At 41.8% G+C, this 24,471-nt stretch overlaps 1 long non-coding RNA gene across 1 annotated transcript in view; it reads left to right on the top strand.

Moving 5' to 3' along the window:
• Positions 1–2,771: 2,771 nt before the first annotated feature.
• The window catches only part of LOC116660063, a 68,306-nt gene continuing 46,606 nt past the window's right edge, over positions 2,772–24,471 (top strand). Inside the window, exons 1-2 of the long non-coding RNA XR_004315427.1 lie at positions 2,772–2,895; positions 17,459–17,590. This is a non-coding gene — a long non-coding RNA (uncharacterized LOC116660063). The remainder of the gene's footprint in view (positions 2,896–17,458; positions 17,591–24,471) is intronic.

The raw sequence follows: 24,471 nt of genomic DNA, 5'->3' as shown, positions 1-24,471 counted from the left end.
CTTTTCAGATAACCTTTTTTTCTAAAAATCTGGATACTTGATATATTTTTTCCTGTTAGCCAATAATTATGAAAAATCTGGATGTGGGTCTTTTTCTCATTAATTTTTCTTAATGTGTGATGGACCCTTTCCATCTATATACTTTCTTATCAGATGTTTTTCCCTCAGAGCTTTTTATACCCATTATTGGCTCATGGGGTTCTAGAGGTCTTTTTGATACCTCTAATTTTCTCTTTTCATAGCAAGTTTCTGGGAGTTCCTACTCTATGAGGGTACAAATCTAGTTCCAACTTCCTGTTTGGACAGGAAACTCCACCTCAAAGCTTTTAAGCACATATTTCTCCATAGATCAGGGGCAGATACCTGGGCAGGGCAGGCCACTGAGGCAGAGTTCAGTGGAAATCCCAAACTCAGGCCTCAGTGAACTATTGTCTAACCATCTTCCGCTCAGGAGGTAACGGGCAGACAGCGGTGTCAGGGACATTCTGGGTGCTGTGTTGGGGTGGGCAGGATATGAACCCAGGGAAGTCGGAGCTAGTTTGCTAGATTGGGGCAGATCAAGGGGCAGGGGTCGATCTGAGGTGTCCAGTTCAAGGGAAGCAGTGGAGACCAAGAATGAGATCCAAGAAAAAGTTTTGCATGGTGAGTTGACAAAAAAGGAGTGATCCCGTCAAAGAGACAGAACCCACCCGGATTCTGGAATGAAAGTATACCTGGCCAACAGAGCCCTAAATGATGACGGAAATGCTCTGTATCTGAGCTGTTCAATGTGGTAGCCACTAGCCGCTGTGGCTGTTGAGTACTAAGAAACTTGATTTTAAATTTTATTTGATTTTGGCAACTTTAAACGTCCCACGTAACTAGTGGCTACAGTGTTGAATAATGGAGCTCTAGAGTGGCTTCCTCTTACCAGGAGGGAGCCAAGGAGGCTGCAGGGTCAGCTTTAACACTACCAGCTTCCTAGACAGTGAAAATTCCTCCTGGAGTTGGCAATAGATTGATTGTCAGCCTCATTATTTGATATTCAGAAGTTTTATCATTTTCTGCATCTTCGTAGGTATTTTGGTGGAATGTTAAATACCATTTTAGAGCTTAAGTCTACCGTATTTCCCCCTCCCCCCCTCCTTCTCCCCTCCTCCCTCCTTCCCACCTTCCCCTCCTTCCCTTCCTTTCTTCCTTCCTCCCTCCCTTCCTTTTTTCTTCCCTGCCATAATTTTGCAAACGATGATAAGATTTCTTAGCCCCAAATTGTATAATCACTTTTTCCTTCCACTTCCTTCTTTTGGCCCTTTGGGAATAAAATTTTTATTAGGTATAGGAAAATAAATGCTGAATTTTCTTTGAATGGCAGGTGGATAGGATGGCACATAAAGAAGACATTCTTTCAAATTCTCAGTTCGGAGCTCTTCTTCTTAGCTCTGATCATCTTTACAGTATTATCCTAGATAGTCTATACAATATTATCTTCCTTAAGGGTATTTTAAAATAAAAGAAAATAATTTGAATTTGACAGGAATGAGTTTTCAGGGAATTCACTTTATTATATACATTCACCCACTAATCGGTTAATTGGTTCATGAAGTCATCAGTAAACATGGTGAGCTTCTGTTTTAGGCAGGTCTCTGCTGCTTACTCTGGAAGAGAAAAAGGGGATAAAGTAAAGTGATAGATGCACAATCTGGAGGATACTTAAAAATTTTTTTTAATTAAAGATCCAAGAAAGATAAAAATTAAATAACACTTGATTATGTATTAAGTATATTGACTTTACAAAAAAGAATGTAATCATATGAAATTTGAACAGTGCTGGAAAATCTGAGACATACGATTTTTATATGCTTTGAAGCAGTTCTTGCTTTGGAGAAGTCAATGTTCTTAGCTGAGGAAATAAGATATGCACAAAAATGTAGCCGCTGAAGGAGCAAGGCTGAGCTCTAGCAGGTTCATTTTTTTAGAATTAAAACTTGATAGTTGTATGTCATTTTTGTGACCTGCTTTCTAGAAACACAAAAAAACTTCTTTCGTACTCCTTCACCTTCTCTTCTTTATAATTTTATCTCATGTGCAGCTTCAGTGTTTCTTTCACGAAAAGTAAGATCTAGGGTAAATCAGAACGAGTGATGCTCTGAACTCCGACGTTCCACACGTATGTGTTGTATCTACCACATGCCATGCAGTGGGCGAGGTGCTGATCAGGGAATGAGATGCCCCTCACCTGGACAATACTGCAAAAATCGAGGCTGGATTGACACTTGACATAGTGGTGGATGTCTGCTACATAGAGAGAAGAAAGTAGGAGGGGATCTGAAGAGGGACTTGTCAACACAGGGTGAATGTGTAACTCTGAAGTCAGCTGGAAAGCTTTAGTGTCATTTTTTAAGTCCTCAAAAGACCTGTATTTTATTTTTTCTGCTTTTTCCTTGGTAAGCGTTAGCATCAAATTGAAGCAATTTTATGTTTCAAGGAAGGAGTGAATGAAAGGGAAGGAGACCCTTAAAGGTCAAAGATTCCAGTACCCACTTCGCAACCACTGTGACATGTCAATTACAGAACGCCTGAAAAGTTTTGCTTTGACTGTAGCTCTCTCTGTGCTGACCGTCAGTGGTGCCTCTAAAGCTCATAGAAACAGTTTGGATAGAATAAGATTTTTTTTTTCCCTAAAGAAGGGAAACTAACAGTCTTGCTAATCAATACTTCTTTGGGGGCCAGTATTGATTTATTAATAGGTCCATGTGTCCTCTCTTCAGCGTCTTGGAGGGCGAGTCCCAGTTATTTGTAAGAAGACAGTAGAGAAGGAGGGAGAAGAAGAATGCAGATCATAAGGCTTCCCAAAGAAAGGAGCTGTGGTGAAGTACTGGGCTTTATTCTGTACAACCTTGGCATCTTCTAGTTTTGGTGAGTTGCGTTTCGCTGTATTTCTTTATTCTTTTCCTAGTTATGACAGAGAGAGAAGTGCAGATGACTGGCTTATTTCTACAGCAAGCTAAGGAGTAGTATAATTCAAAGTAGATGAAGGTGATCGGTTTAGGGTCAACATGTGGCGGGGCTGGTGGATGCTCAGGTGGGCAGAAGTAATGACCCCTCATGCATCAAAGACTGAAAAAGATGCCAAAAAACACGAATCAGTTGCAGGGGTTCTGGAATGCAAGCTGAGACTTGGATTCTGTTCTGGGTCCTAGGATGAATTCAGGGAGGCTGGTCTGCGGCACAGTGACTTGCCACGTCTGCAGTGCGTGAGGCTATGGAATAGAGTTTTTGGACATGCCGCTCCATTTCCCTGTTACACGTGCTGTTTCTTTCACTCAGAGTCCTCTGCTCCAAAACAGAGTCAGGAGTTTCTCCCTCCTAGAGCGGTCTTTGAACTACTCTGGGTGTCCATAGGCTGACCAGTGGCCCATGTCAGGCTTTCAGATGGAGGAATCTTCACAGAGAAGAGTATTGTCTGCTGAGACAAATGGTCTTGATCTCTCAGAAATATGAACCAGTATAATCCACATGGGAATGGTTAGTTGAGGGTGGTTATTGGAGCTGAAATTGCTGGTAGTTACACTGATGTGGTCTCTTTTTGAAACCAAAAGAACCTAATCTAGATGAGGTATTTTAAAGGTACAGTAAAAATTGATTTGATTTTTTTATCCTTTGGTTTCTGTATTGGTCAATGAAATTGTTTGCTCACTTTTTTTTTTCTTTATGGAATTTCCCCTAGAAACTCAATATACATATTTTTTATCTCAGGGCATCTTTATGCTCTTAAAAATGATTGAGGGCCCCAAAGAGCTCTTGTTTGCATGGGTTGTATCTATAAATATTTACTGTATTAAATTAAAACTGATAATTTATTATTTATGTGTTTTCTTATTCATGTGTTTAAAAATAATAAATGCACTATATGCTGCTATAAATAACATTTACTTTATGCAGAAACCTATATACTTGCCAGAACAAAAAAGTAGTGAGTGGAGCAGCAGCATCTTGTTTTTGTGTATCTTTTAAATGTTTAACTTAATAGGAGACAACTGGATTCTCACATATATATTCAATCTGTTGCCGTATGTTTTTCGATTGAAGTGTATGAAGAAAATCCAGCCTTACACAGCCCGGAGGTGGAAAAATAGGAGAATTTTTATAGTCTTTTCAGATAGTTGTGGGTAGTTTTCTTTGATACTATTTCAAAATTTGACAAGTGATAGTTTCTTAAAGATTAATTGCAAAATAAGCCATAAAACCGTATCAGTGGACTTTTTGTACTTTGTTATATCAAAACCCGTTAGTCTGTGTTACACTTTGAATAGACTTTTTACCCACAGCTGATTTTGTAACATTATGTCTTGGTCATTTGTTGAAAATATTGGTTTATTTAGTTATTGAGATATGTAACATGTATATTTCATTCTAAAATATAAAAAAATAACATTCATAACTATTAACACTGATCTCTGAAAAGTCATTAAGGTCAAGATCATTATAATGGAGATATTTTCCATAATTCCAATTTTTGCTGAAAAGCTGAAATTTTATCTTTAGTAAAACGCAATCTGTTTTCCTCACAGCAGTAGGCTTCATTCATTTTTGAGAAAAAGTTTTGCGAAATACTCAAGTCAGAATAACCATTGTTTGTCAGTCATTCTTTCCAGTAAATCTGATGTTTCAGAAAGAAGTAGCTAGTTTTAGTTGCAACTTAATTGCACAAGTGCTCTTCCTCAAGACCACCATTGCATTAGACGCGCAGCAGAAGAGCTCTATGGGTGCTTCCATTTTGGCACATGGAGGGTTAAAGAGTGTACTCAAGGGAGTGAGAGTTAGTAAGATTCAGAATTGCTTCACCAAGGACATTCTTAAGTAGAATTGGCTTTTTTTTTTTTTTTTTTTTGCAAGTGCATATTGGTGAAGAATACAGTGACACTGGTACAGTTAGATGCCACTCACTGCCTTGATTTAATGTAACACAAGCAGTGTTTTCCACCATTGCTTTTATACCCTCAAAGCAAATGTCAACACAAGGAAAAAGGCAAATAATGCCTTAGTTTTATTATGAAAATAGTTTTGACCCTGTGGACCCCCTGAAAGTGTTTCACAAAGTCCCTGAAAATTTCCCTGAGGACCCTAGGACTCTGTGGGTCACACTTTGGGAACTGCTGCCCTAGAGGGCAGGTGTAGGTTTTAGCACACTGACACTTAAAGTTTTGTGTTTGCATCACACTTTCTATTACTGGAGACTGGATGACAAGAGTGAGGGATTCAAAAGTAAACACTGTTTTTTGGTTTTTGTTTTCCCCGAAAGCACATTATTGAAAAGTTAAAAGAGATGCTAGGAGGCTAAATAGACTTCCTTGAGGATTTTATGTTTCAATTTTCCCTAAACGCTACTGTGTAATTTTAAGTCAATAGCATGTCAAGTGTTCCAAGGAATATGGGATCATAAACTTAGGAAAAAGATTGTCTCCCAATGAGAGAAACACAATCAACCTCAAACAAACACGCAGATTTCAGATTCAGGCAGCTTATGCTTTGGGGAATTAGAAGAAAAGACCTGCAGAGTTACAGAAAATGTGAATTTTGTGTTACAGATGTGTTTCTAGAAAAAGTAAGATTAGGGTAAGTAGTAAATAATTACAGTGAAGTGAAGGAAAACATTGTCTAAATTCTAAGAGATTTTAATGCCTAAGACTGAACTATAAAAATCTGGATGGTAGTAATTAAGATTTGGAGAGAAAGGAAAATTAACTTAAGCTTATTAATTAGCATGTGCTAGTAAGATTCACAACATTGACAAAGAAGAAGGCTTTAAAATAACACATTATGAGAAAAGGCCAGCACAACAGTGTATTCATGGAGAAAATGTCAAATATTTGGAGAATGTTAACAGTCTGTATAAAAGAATGACTTATTTTTAATTCATGTGATTAAATCCAGACCACAGAAATGGTCATTTTGGGGGTTTTGTTTTTAAAAATAAAAAATCCTTGAAGTGACATCCACTCTAATAACACAGTCAATTAACTTTATTTTTAGATCTTCCCCAAACCATGCAGTGTGACATTGATACAAAGTTATTTCTACCCTCACTCTGAAAATAGGGGATATTTTTGGAGAAATCTTATTGCATAATAGTATTTTATTATGTGAGAATCCCACAACCTATTTGTATACTTTGCTCCATCTCTACAGTAAAGTATAGTTTGCTAATACCTTTTTTCAGCATAGTTACATAGAATTCTCTTTTTTTTTTTTTTTTTCTAACCAAAGAACTGCCACAATCCACAATGGCTTCCATATCTTAAGTATTTCTCACACCATTATAAGTGATGGCACACAATACATAAGTTTGTGTCATGACAGAGAATGATGTAGAATATACTAGTGGACTCGAGTGAAAAACTTATGTGTATGCTTGCTAATTATATTACATTTATATGTTAGTTAATGCATAGAATAAAAAGATACACACACAATTTTGACAGCAGTTTTCTTCCTCTGAGAGGTGGCAAAGGTGGTGGTTCATGATTACAGGGAACTTACACTTTTTTCCCTCTCATTTCTATGATATTTGAATTTTTCCCTAACAAGTATATATCCCTTCCAAAATCAGGAAAGATACATTAAAAAATAAAAACAAAAGTAACCTTGCATTTTGTTTAGAGTAGAAAGTTTGGAAAGTCTTAAGTTAGAAGAAAAGAAACCTCTTAATCAAGTTGGAAAGATAAGACATTAAAGTAAGTAGAATTCCAGGTAGGAGGGTCATCCATATGTGAGTATTCCAGTGATACACTTTGGCACCAGAAACTGCTTCTAACTGTAAGATCAGAAATCACCTTATTTCATCTTATAATCGTGGTGCCAGATACAAATTTCACTCCCAGATTATTTTTCTGTCCTTATGAATGAATGAAAGTATCAAGTCAGGATGGAAAAGTCAAATGCTCTGAGAGCTTTCAGTGTATACTATTGGTAAACATTTGTTTACCTCGGTTTGGAAACACACTATGAAATCAGTTGGGGAGGGGGTACACCACCCCCGTCCACTGTAAATAGACAAAACCATCTAATTATCTAATTTCTGAGAACCTCTTTGCCTTATGGAGCAATGTCATCTTTCCCACGGTCAGGGTGGCTGGTAGGGACAAAACGTGCTCTAAAAAGGCTTCGTCTGCACAGAAGTGAGAGAGGAAAGTGCCTCTGAGTGTTATTCGCTAACTGATCTTAACAAAGCCTCATGTAGGAAAGTGGTCTGGCCCTCGCCAAAATGGGGGGCAGGTGGAGACATAAACAGGAAAGGACATGGAGAGACCCTGGGTCCAGCCCGAGAGACTGCGCTCACCAGAGAAGCAGGTTTTCTGTTCCCTGGTCAAATCCTTGAAGAAAGAGGGGCTCGTTTCTCAGAACATTTTGTCTGTGGCGAGGGTGGCCACATGTCCCACTTTCCTCAGGATGGTCCCCCATTAGCTCCTGTTTCCTTAGTGTCATTATTAATAGGCTCCTCTTTTGCTCTCAAAAGCATCCTCAAAGGCGAACTCTTCTTACGGCTGAACTGTGGAGGAAACGTCTTTGTGGGTGTGGCAGACTGTGGCTCGGTTGGCAGAAAGGTCATTCCCAGCCAGCTTCTCTTCTGTCACCATCCATTACGGGGGCCAGGAAAGTGAGATACTTTGTGCAGCCTCCTTGCAGCTAGGATCGGCCATCTTACGCAGTTTTGGCCAATGAGAACTTTCCGGGAAAGTTTACAAATCTCTTGTTACTGATTTATCCCCTTCCTTTTATTTTGATTGTGGACATGATACCTGGAGTTGCAACGGTCACCTTGAAACTGAGATCCAGGAGATCGCAGAGACCCAAGCCCTAACGGCACTGAGCACCTGATCCTACTCCAGCAGTCAGCTAATTCTGAGAACAAAGTATAACTGTTCGTTTCGGTTTCTCTTAGTTGCGTGTTCTGTTACCTGAAGCTAAAAACATTCCTGCTTGACACCATGGGTTATTTTCTCTCCTTCCCTTACATTACTCAGGCAGGTGTGTTAGGCCTGGAACTCAACCTTGCTTTTTGGCATGCAGCCTACTGCCCTTTGGTGGTGCCAAATGAATCCTTTTAATGTCTCCCACTTACAGGCGCTGTGTCCAAATACCTGATACGCAGAGTGACTGAAAGAGCAGAGAGGGAGTGGGGGCGGGAGGGAGGCAACAAGTTTCTTCTTTTATCAGAGGTATTTCTTATTTTGGAAACACAACATTTATTTTCTGAGAACTCTAAGGACTGCGCATTTGGCGAGGATTATTCATTTTTCATCTTCCTCACTAATGTCTTAAGGGAAGAACAAGATAAATCTGAATGTCACCAGCATACATATGGAGCTGAGGGCCACAGTCACTAATTAAGTCCTCTCCAGAGACCCACTGGGAAGTCTCAGCCCAGGAGAGACAGCTACCTGCTGATGTCTTTTTTTTTTTTTTCCTCTTAGAGTCAAAAGACCCCAAATTATCTTGGGTTAATGAGAGTGGTATAAGAGGGCTAAGGTACACCTTACAGTCACCCCACAGTGCTGGCTAGATGGTTAGGTCCTGGTTCCCTGATAATTACTACTTTAGGGGGATAGGCATTTTATTGCAGTGCTACTGAGGAAGCAAAATTCCAATCATAGCAAGCCCTGAGGCAGTTCAAGTGCGGCAAACTAGTCCCAAATAGAATTCACTTGAACCTTGCCAAAAATAGGAATGTCATTCTCTTGAAGCTTAAAGGAAGAGAAGAGTAATTAGGGAAACAGACAATCCTTCGAAAGGGCCTCCTTTGCCTTCCTGAAGTTCATATTTCCACTGAGTTCAACAGTGTGGTAGCTTAAGAAAAAAAATCTACTTCAGTCTGTGTTTTTCCAAAGGGTTCCCTCCATCTCTTACTAGTTCCTTCCCTTCAGCCACGTTGAGAACCTGACATGAAGTTATCAGTGCTTCTCCCAAGCCTGGTCCTGCTCTACAACATTCCCAGCCAAAATCAAGCCAAAATGATTCCAGAACTCATTTTTATGAGACTAAACAAGAGTGTCTTTCCATTCACATCAGACAGCTGGATTCTGATTTGATGATTGACCTCACATTTTTGTCAACTTTTTTCTTTTTTAACCTGAAAGCTAGGTGGACCCTACATTTTTGGTGGGGAAAGTACGTTAATCTAGATACACAGTTTATTTTCCTGGAGAAAGGATGAGCAAATGGCCTATTTTTTCCATTAAATTTGCTCTAAAAAATGGATGTATATCCCTAAAAAGGTTTGAATCTGGTCACAGAGGATGCAGCCCTTTTAGCCCAAATCTCTGCTTGACCCTTCTTCCACTAGCTAGCTTTTCTTTTTAGGAAAAGTTAAGAATCACTGAAATTTAAAATCTGATTTACAGGCCGACACAGACAGCACATCCCCATGAGAATCTGTTTTTCTGTTTGGTTGAAATAGAATGAAACATTTACAATTTTGGGTATTTTCTGTATAGGCTAGGAGGGTGATACTGCTAGCCCAAGAAGATTAAAAACGAAATCCACTGGGCAACATCTAACCAAATACCAGGATGGAGCAGGCCACCCGTGAAGGTGAAATCAAGTTCTGTTTCAGAAGCAGGTCTAATAGAGACAAGGAAGTAAATTATTCCAGTTTTGCTCCAGGATAAAAGCGAACATTTGTTTCATTGATTTTTGCAGAGCAGAAGGCAGTATTCCACAATTCTGTAGTTTCTACAGCAAGTTTCTAATATTAGCTGCATATCTATAAATCCTCTGTTCATAGGAAGGTAATTATTCTTTATACGGCAGATGGATTCTATTAGGTTATCTCTGTGACATCAACAAATAATGACATGATTTCTCAATAAAAAGGACTCATTTGGTAAATTTTCCCAGACAGCTATATTCTTGCTCTCTGAGGACCTGAATATTCTTTACCCATTTGTTTGTATTAAATTGAATTTGCATGATTGCGAGGTGGGTAGGGATTCTCCTCGAATTGTGGAGAGAGGGACAAGCAATGTAAGTTGAAAAAGAAATAAAATTCTCTTAGGAAATTTGTTTTAATTGTATATACCCATTCCATCAGCTTTTCTCCCAAACGACTTGCCTTTATTTTTCTATCCTGACTTCTGAATTTATAGTAAAAATTAGGAGTAGATAGAAAACTAATGTTGAGTTGATTAATGATAATGAAAGTTAAGATTCACTGGCAGATGGTCGAGGAAGGGGTCATAAGCTTCAGAGAAGTGGGAATGTGATAGTGGATAAACCACGTAAGACCAGAAAATCCTATGCCTGACAGTATTCTGTGGGAGAGTCCAGAGACCCTCAGTTCTCTCAAGTCATAATGAATCACTGAGAGGCTCAGAGGCTCTGTCGACTGGGCGGACAGTAGGAGATGCTGTTATAGAACTGGGCTCCTGATAGTAATGGGGGTGAGAGAAACTGAAATATTAGGGTTCAGGTGGCAGTTTAACCATCGGAAGAAGGACACAGACAGTCATCACAGCAAGTGGCAGAACCCGAGTTGCAGCCAGGGGTCTCAGCCTGCAGGGAGCCAGGGAGATGCTGAATGGGAGCAGCGATCTTAGAGGTTCGACAGGTGGGCAGTAACAAGGCTATCACCTGATCTAGACAAGCAAAATAAACCAAGGACAGATGATGAGGAAGCGAGGAGCAATCACCCTAACAAAACTGAAGATCCACTGCTCAGTTTTTGGACCTTAGCCCGTTCTCAGATGTAAGACCCACTGATTGAAGGAGAGGCCAAGGCTGTGTGAGGAGGGACCCTGCAACCCCATGCTACATTTAATCTGTATGAATTCTCTGCATCTTGCCCTAAATAGACCTCCAGACATTTACTAGCATAACTTTCACTGGGAAAAGTGGAATGCTCAGATTTTTGAGGATTGTTGAGCACAGAGTCTGATTCTCATTGGTGCCTGAAGACCCAAATTGTCACCATGACCTCCCTGCACAATGAATGGAGTCTTCGCTCCGAACTGGCTTACTGTTGACTCTGCGTGGTCCATGGGCCCACACAGATGTTACTTCCTTGATTCCCCAAATGTGTAATTCGAAGGAACAGAGGTGGCAGAACACTCACATTTGTTCACTTGTTGTGAGGTAAGAGATCTCATAGAAGGAAAGGCCAGTTGAAAGTCTCTAAATCTGACCCTTGCTCCAAGCTCCCCATCTCTGGCCTGAATAGTAAATCAAAATAAATACCATATCCAGTGGGGAATATTAATGCCACTCTATCAAATACTTAATGAATGCAGAGTTGGTGGTCCCTGCTAGATCCCCATTTAATTCACTAGTCTGACCTCTACAGAAACTACATGGTTCACACTGAATGACAATTACCGCAAGTGATCAAGCAGTAACCTCAATTGCAGTTGCTCTACTGGCTGTAGGATTTTTTTTGGAGGGGGAGCAGATTAACACAGTCTCTGGTATGCGGTTTGCAGCCATTTATCTAGCTAATGTGTTATTTTCCATCCCTCTTCAAAAGGAGGCTGAGAGGCAGTTTGCATTCACACGAGGCAGAGAAGAGTATAGATTTAGTTAGGGCCTTCCCCCAGGTCGTTATTATTAACTCTTCCATCTTCACTCGTGATACAGTCCAAAGGAGTCTGTATCGTCCAGCCGTCTGTGGAACATCCTTTCATCCGCTACACTGACAACACCGTAATTGAACCAGATAAGCAAGAAGTGACAAGTACTTGATAAGACACAGGTGCTCCAGAGGGCGTGTGATAAACCTATGAAAATTCATGGGCCCTCAGTGAAGTTTGCAGAGATGGAGAGTTTTGGGGCCTACTAGGACATCCCATCTGAAATAAAAGACACATTGCACCTCACACTCCCCCATGACTAAGAAGGAAGCCCCATACTTGGTAAGCTTCTTTGGTTTCTGGAGGCAGTACGTTCCATATCTGGCAGTGCTGCTCCGTTCCTTGTAATGAAGAACACCGGCAGCTGCCAGCCAGCTTTGAGTGTAGGAGAGTCTGCAGCCGGTTCAGGCTGTGGTGTAAACAGCCCTGCCACCCAGACCATAGGCCGGGTAGGCCCTGTAGTACCAAAGCTGTCTGTGGTGGCGAAGGACACTGGGGACTTGGTAGCAGGTCCCAGAGGAGAATCACCCTGTAGAACCCTGGGGTTCTAGAGCGCTATGCAATAATGGAACTTTCTGTGATGTTCACGTGTTCTCTATCTGCTCTGTGCAGCATGGCAGCTCCTAGCCACATACAGCTACTGAGCACTTGAAACGTGACTAGTGTTATTCTCTCTCTCTCTCTCTCTCATTTTACTTAATTTAAATTTAAATTTAAACTTAAATAGTCATCTGTGGCCAGTGGCTATCATGTTGGACAGTGCAGATCTAGAGCAAGTCCATTTCACCTGCTGCACAGATTTATACCACTCAAACAGCAGCCCCTGCACGCTCCTCGCGTGTGGTAGAGGCGGAGCGTCTGACCAGGGTGCTGTCACGTAAGTGACTGTGTGGCCAGAGCTATTTCTTTTGAGCTGGGTCCTCTCCTGAGTGTTAGTTGTGACTTCCAGATCAACAGCAGCATCAGAGTTTATCTTACTAACCCTTCTCTTGTCATTTTCCCCAATGAAGAAGACCAGCCAGGATCCTGGAGAAGGTATTCTCAGATGGAGTGGATTTAGGAAAGAAGAAGTGGCTGAGGGTGGTGTTAGGTATGCACTGTAGTGGATACTGTAGTGCACTGCTCTTCAGGACTGAGACTTTCATCCCAAGATGATGGAGATAATGGCTGCAGACAGCTCAGTTTGTCTCTCACTGGCAGTTGTGCTCAGCCACAGGTAGCTGCTTCACCAAGATTTATGGCCCATGTCAGTGTTGACCAGCAAGAAATTACTGGTGGTTGCAGGATGACAAAAGCCCGGGCCCCTTACCTTTATTTGGAACACATCTGTAGGGTCATCCTACTTCTGGGTCTGTATGTAAGATCAGCTAAGGCATTAGTTGCATTCACATTGTGGGACAGCTTCTCCCTTGGCCGTTCCTGCCTTCCTCACTTTTTTTTACAGGTATATCTTTCTTAAGATTACTTCCTAGTAAATGTACACGCATGTCTCCATCTCAGATTCTGTCTCCAGGGAATGCAATCTAACACGTGTGTTAATCCTTTACATATATTACCTTACTTTGTAGGGAAAGGATTTAAAATTGTCCCTGACTCCCACCCCCCAACACCAGATTCTCCAGATTCAAGAGTTATTTGGCAAATAATGAGTGAGTATAACTGCCCTTGGCACTAAAAGAAACACTGCTACCATGGTCACTTGCTCAGTATTGCTACTGGATGGCTCTGGGGAAGACCAAAACTTCTCCTGGGTATTGGTCAATTGAAGAAAGGCTGATTCGACAAGGACCTGATTGTTAGAATGGGAGGAGGAACCTGCACACAATGATTAAAATAGTGCACAGTGTGACTTTTGGGCAGTAACAAGGTATGCTGATGCCATCAAGCAGTGGACACCATCCTTCCCTGTGTGTGAGGTCAGATAGAAGCTTGTTTGGTCTCCAGTAAGCATGGTCTCACCCATCTCACCTGCCCACGTACATGCATGTCAGGGATACGGACGTAGGGAACCATTTTCAATCAAGCACTAGGGACAGCGTTCCAGCTACTACTGCTGCAGCCACCACCCCAGAACTTAGTGTCATAGAGCATTCTGCTCGTGGGTTCTGTGGGTCAGCAATTTGGACTGAGCACAGTGAGGACAGCTTGTCTCTGCCCCACATTTTCTGCGGTCTAAGCTGGGAAAACTCAAAGCTGGGAAGTGGCTCGGTAGCTGGAGACTGGAATCATTTGGAGGCATCTCACCCACGTGTCTATAGTTGATGCTCACCTTTGCCTGGGACCTCAGCTGGTCTGTCTGCCCGGAACACACACATGTGGCCTCTTGACGGAATCTCTGTGTGATAGTTTGGGATTCCTGCCAGCATGGAGGCTGGCTTTTATGGGTGAGCCTCCCAGGAGAGCAAGGCAGATGTGTATGGCACTGTTATAATCTAGCATCAGAAACCATATAGCTTCACTTCTGTATCTTGTGGCACCCTGTTGGTAGAAGCTGTCTCAGACTTTCACCCATAATGAAAGGGAATGGGAACCTAGGGACCTCCACGTGGTGGGAGGACTCTCAAGGTTGTGTGGTGTCTTAGTCGTCTCAGCTGCTGTAACAAAATACCACGGACCGGGTTGCTTAAGCAGCAGACATTTATTCCCCACAGTTTCGGAGGCTGGGAAGTCCAAGATCAAGGTGCTGGCGAGTCCTTGGTGAGGGCACTCTTCTTGGCTTGCAGATGGCTGCCTTCTCGCTGTGTCCTCATATCGCAGAGGGAGGAAGCTCTGGTTTCTGTTCCTCTTCTTGTAAGGGCACTAATCCCATTGGGGGGCTCCACCCTCATAACCTCATCTACACCTAATTAGCTCCCAAAGTCCCCACTTCCTAATACCATCACATTGCGGGGTGGGGTTTCAGCATGTGGATTTGGGGGGGGATACAAACATTGAGCTCGCAGCACATGGTAAGAAGGGCGCATGAGACTGGAGGTATTGCTGTGGGCGTCTGTGGAAAATGCAGCGTGACCCAGGTGACTCCCAAACCACATGACTTCTTAAGATCTCCCTTCCTTACAGGCCTGTTCTGTGTGCCAGAGCCTGGCTGGGTTGGGATGTTAGGATGAAAGACTGAATTCTCCCTATCTCTTTGTTGAACCAAAATGAATCAGAGGGATTCCGGAAGGTCTTGCAAAATGCGAATGCCTGTAATGAGGACACGTGGCATGGTACCTTGCTCCTGGCTTCTGTCCTGGTTTGTTTTGCCCTAACTTCCAACCCAGACTCCTTAGAATAATAGGCACCCAGCAATCTGGGATTTTAGCAGAACTCACGCCTGACCGAACGTCACGGTGCGTCTGGGGAGAACGGAGGGTCCTTTCCCTTTAGAAGAGAGCAACCGCTGCTCGGGATCCCTGGGCCAGGAATTAGGAGAGCTGGGTTCCCGCTCGGGATCTTTTGCTTTCTATGACCTTGGGAATTTAAGGGACTTAGTTTCTACCACCTGTAAATGGGGTTGGTGGTGCCGAATAAGAATTTCATAGGATGTTTGTGAAGAACAAATGAAATATGTTAGTGAGGAAGTCCTCACATTTGTACGGCCCTGTATGGGGGAAGATGTCACAAGGGGTTTATTTATTACCTCTTGTCCAGGATTTGGCTCTTCAGTGGATAGGGATTCCTCAACATATTAATAGTTGCTTTTTGGGTAGAACCACCCTGAGCGAAGCTCTTGCTGCCTGACTGCCAAGTGGTTGACCTTGGACCTGCCTGCCAAGCTGGTGTTGTACCTGGCGAGGCTCACCCCACTTTGTGGCTGTCCTTTCTACCTCACACGACCCAGATGAGTTCATGTTCACATCCTGCTGAGGCTCATTTCCCTCTCTGGCCAGAACATTACTTGGACGCCAGCTCTCAACTTTCCATAGAGACATTTGGTATTTTAAGATCCCTCAAAGACAGTTATTGTCAGTAGATGATCCCAAATAGCTCTTAAATTTTTATTCTTCTAGTGATGAGAAAGAAGAAGGAGGCTGGAAAAAAACTGTGATTTTCATGAGTCAAAAGAGTTTCATACATTTAATAATTGCAAGTGACCATCACCACCAAAGTAGAAGAAGGAGGCAGACACTGCCACATCCTCTGCCGCTCTAATGTCTAAGCAGCCTCCTCCAGGTCTCTGTTTCTGCTGATTGGAGTAAAGCCAGCATCTGGGCACGAGTAAACATTCTTACAAAAAAATCAAGAAAAACGTGAGCTCAGACTACAGACAGAAAAGGGAAACACCGAGTTCTGGAAAATGATCTTCCTGAAATCTCAATATGAATAATAAAATCTACACAGAGCCACAACACTTAAGAGTGCATGGTGGGGGCGGGTGGGTAGAGCTCTGGTAAAGCTCAGGGAAGGTGGTAGAGTGCATGCTTAGCATATGCGAGGGCCTGGGTTCAACCCCCAGTACCTCTGTTAAGTGGAAAAAAAGAGTTCATGTAATTCCACATTCCTAATGAGCTGACTTTTAAATCCATACTTTGAATTTATTTTCCAGTTAGCTTACTCACTGTCCTTTTTTGATCACTCTTTACATGCATGTACACACAGGCACACACACACACACACACACACACACACACACACACACACACATCATACAGACCATATTCTATTTTATTGCTTGGAACTTCCTAGCATTTTTTTTTTCCAGTTTGGTGAAGTTTGGGTTTTTCAGGGATATTTTTAACAAAATGAGGATTGGGGGTTAAGTGGCAAAATGAGGAGGAAAAATATTGATGGCGTATTGCTTTGGTGCAGAGAGGCAGCCGCATTCCGGGGCAGGATGTGGTTATGGGCAAGTTTCGTGCCATGAACGTTTTCTTGTGATTCATGGAAACACCCAAAGCTTTGGTTGCACATATTCAATATGTTTTGAGCCTACACTTGCTCATAGGCAGAAAATTTCTATTTATAAATGGAAGGCAGAAAATGTTTTAATTTTGAACTCTAAACATAATTTTGTCTTGACATAAGCAAGACAACAAAGCCATGAACTCTGCCCGAGAAGAAGCTGGCTCCGCTGCCTTTGGGGTGCCCCAGTTACACAGTCTGAGCCTTATGCAAGTATTTCACGTGGCTTACTGTTTTGTTCCACTTGCAACATTCAAGCTCTTTTGAAGTCCCTTTCTCTGACTTTTGGAGGCCTTTCTTCCTAGTAGGAAGGAATTATTTGATAATTGGCAGTTTCATAAATACCAGCTCTACTTTAAAATTGTTTGTTTAAATAAGGAAAGTGAAACTGATATCAGATTGTCCTTTTGATTCCTCACAACATTCTTTCAATAATCCTGATAGAAATTCTAATTTATGTTTTTGGGCAGGTACTTTATTAAGTTCTTAAATAAATTATTTCGCTTGTCATCACAGTTCTGTGTGAAGTAGGTACTGTAGCTCCATTTTACAAATGAAGAAATCAGTCTCAGAGAGGTTAAAGAAATCAGTTAAGGTCACATCCGTAATAAGTGCCTGGACTGAGATTTAAGTCTCCGTTGCCCAGTGTCAAAGACCAAGCTCTTTCGATTTTTAAGACATTGCTTCTCAAGTCACAGTTATAAATTTCCTGGCGAGTCCATGAGTCACCATGTCAATGACACAGGTGATGAATTCAGCAAACCTGGCTCCTCTTCCTCCTGGCCCGTGGCCAGACTGCATATCTAAGTCTTCTGAGGAGTTAGTTACAGACAGGTAATAGAGTTCTGGCTGGTAGACTCTACAGAAATTATGTGTGTGTGTGTGTGTGTGTATTTTATATTAGAGATACAATTTTCAGGCCTGTTCCATAAAATCCTCTGTGTGACTCCACATTTTCTTCTCCCATATTCCAGGGGAGGATAGCATCCAGGGTAACCGTGGGAGCCACACAAGCCTTGTGTAGAAGATGCCAGAGCCTCTGTCTGTCTGGGTCCCTATGTGACTATGTGGAATGGAATTCTCTCCTGGAAACAACTGGATTTTATGTGAGTAAGAAATAAGCCTTTGTTGTGAGATTTTGGAATTTATGTTAGAGCAGCTAGTGTTGGTTTTAGGGTACGAATTCCTATGTCATGTAGGTGGTGTGCTGTTGTGATGGAAACCTGAGATGTGTGGCACTGACTTAGCAGTTGGGTGGTGAGAAAACCGATACCCCACACAGAGGAACGCTGGGGTTCCATCGTGCGCAGTGACAGTGTTTTTGGTAAAACTGTCACCCTGAGAAAACTAGAAATCAGATCTTGTACCTACTGAACCTCTAGTTCCAAAGTTCAAGATTGAGAAGCAGGGTGTTACGAGTGTGTACTGATTTTTATTGGCTGCCATTATCAAGGTATTGCAAGAAAGAGGTGAGCTCAGGAAAGAATGGGCTGGTTTGGAAGGAGAGATGGAAGGGACTGGAGGAAGCCCAGAAGTTAAAGACCTTAGAGGTTTGGAAAAATTTTACTGTGCTGGGGCCCAAAACAGTAAGGTGATAAGACAGAAATGTTTTGAGTCCCAGAGACCCATTAAAAATCAGCCTTAGGTAAAAATTCTTTCATTAATAGCCGTCATTTGCATATCTAAAAACTCACCAATGTGCTATGCTAAATTTAACTAAATTGATTATTAACCTTGAGATACCTTTAATGGTATAAAGAACTGCCAGAAGCTATGAAACCTTGAAATTTATAAAAACGTATCCTGGATCAAATTCTTAGTCAGAGTCCCCAGTCTGACTATCGCAAATCATAGTGGTGGTTAGGGGTGGCGATGGTGATTTTTTCCCGTTTAAATAAGAAAAAAAATATGTGAGTTATACACTCAGCTATTGAGTACTTCCTACAAGCATGGTATTGGGGTGTGTCAACGGTAATGAAACCAAAATCGATGTACAAAAGCAGAAGTGATGCAGGGAGCTAAAGTTCAAAGTAAAAGATTAAAAACTGCCAGAAGAGAAATAGAAAACGTTATAGGATTTCAGAAGAAGTTGAAACGACTGCCAGCTAGAACGTTTATGGAAGACTGACCTCAGGCAGAGCATTTGACCTGGGCTTCAAAGGACAGGTGGGACTTTGATATCCATGAAGAGTGGTGGGCAAGGACATCGGAGGGGAGTAGAAAGGCAGCGTTAAAGGCATGAAGTGGGAGAGCGTCCTCTTGGGCTCGCCTGTATTTTGGTGAATAAGATTTAGAGACAAGCCAGACTTTTGAGGACCTCGGATTTGACACCAAGAGTGCATTCTCTAGGCGTTGGTTAATGTGGGAACTTTCAACTATTATCAGCAACATAGGCGTGTGGTTCGAGCTATGGTAGTAGAATGTAACATCATTTGGAGAGAGGATAAAATGGACAAAGAAGACTTGTTTGCAGATCATCACTGTAGTCTTGGTTGTGGAAAGGCAAAGGAAGGACAGATGCATTACAGAAGAATTTAATAGGATGAGGGAAATACCCAAATCAGAGACACAGCATAGGCTTAAAATGTAGAAGTAAGAATTATAAGCCTTGATTTCTTGGTCTGTCCTTACATTATGGAAATGTAAGAATGCATTGTATTTTATAAGAATTTCATGAGATCCAAAATCCTGAACTGGTCATTACCTTTTTCAGTTAACATAAGGAATGAAATGTCAAAATAAAATTTACAATCTGTTGCACACAGTTGCTATAAATAAGAAGCCAGGCAGGGCAAACGTGTCGGAAGCGTAAGCCTACTTTGCTGTCTGTATAAAAATCTCCAAGTTAAAGGATAGTTAAGAAGAATCAGGCCTCTAACTATATCCATTACATTTCTAAATCATGGTTGTGTAGGGAATTATGATTGTCCCCTTTAACGTTATTAAAATATTTCTCACAAGAAAAGTGCTGCCGACTACTGCCAGCTTAGGGCAGGTGGAAGGCTTGGGAGGTGGGAAGTTGCAGATGTGACCCCATCACCAGGGACTGACCCAAGCTGGCCACTGGCAGGCGAGGGGCTCTGACCCACGTTGTCACAGAACGGAGACCCGCACCAACACCGTAAGACTTGGGGGTGGAGATAATCAAAGGGATCCTGCACAGGGAATGGTGTGCCTAGAAAGTGAGAGAGAAACACAATAAATAAACAAAATGAGCCTACAATGGCCACTGTGACCTTCATATGAAAACCAGACTGGGGCAGATATAGAGGAAATACAGACATCAGTCTCGATCGTAAGTGTAAATGCAAAAATTTTAAACGGAATTTTAGTAGATTAAATCCTAAATGAACTATTAGTAAATCAAATCCAGCATGGGTGGAAAAAAATTCCAAGCTATTTTCATTAAAGTGAAGCAAAACTGCTAGCTAGAAAGACCTGAGTGGCTTAAAGAACACAGACATTTATTTCTCTGTCACATTGTTGCTGTAAAGCTCCAGGTTAGCTGGCTGTTACATGTGTTCACTCGGGGACCCAGGTTCCTTCAATTATGATTCATCATTATTACTTAGGACAGTGGGTTTCTAACTTTAGTGCCAGTCAGAAATCACCCAGAGAGCTTTAAAAAATTCAGACTGCTGGGTCCCACCCTTAGACTTCCTATTTCGGTAGATTTTGAGTGGGGCCTGAGAATTTGCCTTAAAAAAAATGCCCAGGTGATTATGGTGCTACTGATCTGGGACCACAGTTTTACTAGAACATCACTGTCATCTGCATAGTAAAAAGTGGGTCACCCTGGGTTCCAGGCGACAGAAAAGGGAAAAAGAAAGTATAGAATATGTTTGGTTACTATCTTAAGGTAAAATAAACTGCACACATCAATTTCCTTCTCTTATGGCTGGAAAGAATCTAGTCATCTGATTACATCTAACTGCAAGTCAGTCTGGATAATACAACCTCTATAGACAGTGGCATGCTGGGAGAATCTCTTCCAGTTCTGTATTTACTGGTATCACACTGGTAGCTTGAAATTGGTCATAGTGTAAATAGAGCACAGAAACTGGCGAGAGCTACAAATCGTGGCTCCCACCAACCCAAGGGCCAGTATTTAAATGTTTACTAGCACTCTCTTGCTCAGTTGCCATGGTCCTAGCTTCAACTCTATTACTGTGGATGTAGGGGAGAATAAATTTTGGTGGGCAATTAGCAGCTTCTGCCACAATAATCAAGTAGGATTCATTTTAAGAAGACAAAGATAGATAAATATCTATTAAATAAATAACCTAAATAGAAAAATCTATTAAAGTAATAGATTAAATTAATGTAATGAATTGCATGTGATTGTCTCAATAGATGCAGAAAATGTACCTGTACAAACTCAGTTATCAAGTGGGAACAAGAATCTTGATAATGTCAAGGAGGGAAAACTCTTCCTCACCCTCTTAGGTTCAATGATAGAGGGCCAGCGAATTAAATCAACAAACAACAGATTAGCAAAAGACAATGTTTATTCACGTATGTAAATGGGAGCTCATAAAAATGTGACTCAAAGAGGCAGATAGAATTTGGGGCTCATGTATCATCTTCAGAGAGGATAAGGAAGGGCACTTATGGGAAAATGAATGACCTTTAGGGAGATGAATGGGGCCTTAAGAGAATAGATGGGAGATTTGACAGTTTTGTGACAGTTGTCTGTTCAGACAATTTCTTACCCTAGTGCCAACTTCTCTGGTGATAGGAGTCACTTTTCCCTGATTGCAAAACTCCTGGGGAAAGGATTTATGGCCATTGACTTGTTTGGAGAAGCTCTGCTTTTAGGCTGCTAAGGGAGGCTTAGAAAAACACACACACACACACACACACACACACACACACACACAAAATGAAACAAAACTCTTCCCGCATCTATTGATTCTCATATGTCTTCAGTTCAAAATAATCCTTATGCTACAATGGTAGACTCTGGTTCCCTTCAAGAGTATATACTAAGAAAACCTACGGCAAACATAAGGAGACACCTCTTTTTAAGAGCTTTGGCCTAAACATGGCACATTCCACTTGTATTCACATTCCGTTTACTAGAATTTAGTCACATGGCTAAATCTAGTTGCAGGGGAGACTGGGACATGTTATTCTGGAATACGGGTGGGGTGAACAGCCAGCAGCCTCTGCAGTGTCCTCCTCCCTTGCTTTCTTTCTCTCTGTGATGCTTATCACCCCCCAGTGTACATGTTTACTTGTTAATTTGTTTATTGTGTCCCTTGTCCACTAGAATAACTTCCACAAGGGCAGATGCTTCATTTGGTACATCAGTGTCTTTGTAACCTAGTATAGTCCCAGGACTATGGTGTACGTTTGGTAATTATTCATTGAATGACTACTGAATGACTGTGAGAATTTTGTATCCAAAATTAACACAAGGCATCATCCTTCCACAAAGATAACTCCAAGATTTGATTCCATCTGAGTGAGAGAATGATAGTGCAAAGTACAGACAGGGCAGAAGAAGAAACTTGAATTTTTGGAACAATATAAATTTGAATTTTTGGTGGGTGAGTCGGATGGATGAAGTTCTTTGGAAAAACAAAGGACTAGAACTGGGTCTGTAGAATTGGTCATATCTGCATCACTGTGATGGATAAAGCTCTCAGAGAGAACAAGATTATTAAGGAGGAGATATACAGAGAGCAGAGCAGAAACTGTGGAGAAAGGGAAGGATGAGGACCCACTCAGAGGTGGCAGAGATAGTGTGGTCCTGGAGATAAGCATAGTGAAGAATCAAGGAATCCATAAGAGAGAGGATTTCAAGACACATGGCATCTTTAAGGTCTGCAGAGAGTTTGAATAAAGCAGGGCAAGAGAAACCACAAGGGAAGCTGAGAAACTTCATCTAGCTGTGTAATCAGGAAGACCAGGAGAACATAGGTTTGGATGAGGAGCCTTGGATCCACCCCTGGATTAGCTTCCTCTGCTGCTGTAAAAAATTATCACAAACTTGGTAACTTAAAACAAGATACTCTCTCATAGTCCTGGAGGTCAGAAACCTGAAGTGAGTTTCCCTGGGCTGAAACCAAGATGCCTGCAGGTCCACATTCCTTCCAGAGGCTCTAGGAGGAAATCTGTTTTCTAGCCTTCTCCCGCGTATAGGGCTGCATTCCTTGGCTCGTGGCCCCTTCCTCTGTCTTCAGGGTAGCAGTGTAGCATCTTCAGAGTTCTCTCTTTCTTCCATTTTCACAGTACCCTTTCCTCTTCTGTCTTCAAATCTCCCTCTGCCTCCACGATAAGGATATTTATAATTATATTTAGAGCTGTGCTGGGTAATCCAGGATAATCTTCCCATCTCAAGATCCTTTAACTTAATTTCCTCTGCAGAGTCTTTATTACCATAGAAGGAAGCAGCCACAGGTGCTAGGGATGCAGACCTGGATATCACTGGGGGCCACCCTTTCAGCCACCATCCTCCCCTTTACTGGTTTATTCTGTTAACCAAAGGGCCATTGAGAGAACAGCTTCAGCGTATTTGGAGGCAGAAATGGGAAGAGTGGGAAGTTGAGAAAGGGGAGAGCTCCAGGAAATCCTTTTGGAGGGGGGGATGTTGGTGCAAGAATAGGCAGGAATAGTGGCTGTTTCAGGCTGGGGAAGACTGAGAGTCTGTTTGTAAACAGAAGAGAAGGAGTTAGTAGACCTCTCACTGGAAGGCGAGCCTAACACCACGACTCCTGCCCCAATGTGTTCACGGGAACAGGGGTTGTGTCGGCTTGTTCGCCACCACATCCCGAGCACTGCAGGCCCTGCTTAGTACTTCGTATGCACTCCGTAAAACTTTGTAGAATGAGTGGATCATATGTTTATGGAGAACTAGTGTAGACCATTGCGCTCAATCTGAAGAACTAAAGAAACCACTGAAACCTACTTTGAGCTGGTTTAACAATGTAGTAACTGATAAATTACAAAAAAGTTTGTAGGTGCCAAAATGCACTTGGCCAAGCCCAGCGTTTCTCAGATACCTATGGATATGTCATGGTTTCCAACCTTCCAGGGAGCTGGGGGAGCTTGTCACAAAGCTGCTTCACCTGTGGTGTCTCTTTTCTTTTTAGTCACACTGCACATTTTCTATACCCTGATCAGAAGTCCAAAGAAATCATCCATTAACCTATTATGTGTAATGTCTGTGTAGAGATTGGAATATTGATATTGGCATAAGGAAGCCCTGAGCAGGTTTGAGTGCAAGCTCTGAATGTTACTTTGAGGCACTTTGGCAAGTTGCTTTACCTCTCTGAACCTCAGTTTCCTCTTCTGAAAGCGGGGGTACTAATATCTGCCTTGAAGGGTTGTGGTGGTTGGGTGAACTGATACATTAAAAGTGCTCAGAATCTAGCAAACTTTCAATACATGTCGCTATTACTACTGTAGGCTTCTGGGGCTCATGTCCCATGCAAGTACATGAAAAAGTTCTAGAAAGATCACTGTGTGCAACTTGGGGGTCATGTAACACAATTATATCATGCCCAAGATGAGATTAAGGCCTTCAGAGTGAAATCTGGGTTTAGGCACTAATTGTGTGCCCTTTAGCAAGTAATTTCATTCCTGTGGGCTTCATTGGTAAAACAAGGGGCTTTTGTTACATAATTTCCAGTATCCTTTTCAGATTTACTTTTTCTGGGTCTATATTCATTGGACTCCCTGCTCTGCAAGGCAGGAATTATGGTTACTTTATTTACCCTTATTCCTGAAAGTGCACGGTACCCAGCACTTAGTAGACCTCAAGAAATATTTCTTGCATGAGTGAATAATCTAGTTGCACTGAAGTCCATCTAATGAAGGGACCCATGGACTGGTTTCATTTTTGCTACAAAGTGAATTTGTACAAGTTGAGCTTACGTCTTATGATGTCACTGTTCCTCATCAAAAAATTGAAGAGGGTAATGGCACGAATCTGCCACCACAGATCTGGTGTGGGGTGAGCATTAATCAGTCTATTTTAATT

The sequence above is a fragment of the Camelus ferus genome, chromosome 26 (assembly GCF_009834535.1).
Source record: "Camelus ferus isolate YT-003-E chromosome 26, BCGSAC_Cfer_1.0, whole genome shotgun sequence".
Taxonomy (NCBI): domain Eukaryota; kingdom Metazoa; phylum Chordata; class Mammalia; order Artiodactyla; family Camelidae; genus Camelus; species Camelus ferus.
The sequence above is the reverse complement of the archived record's forward strand: the minus strand, read 5'-3'. Positions and strand labels throughout refer to the sequence as shown.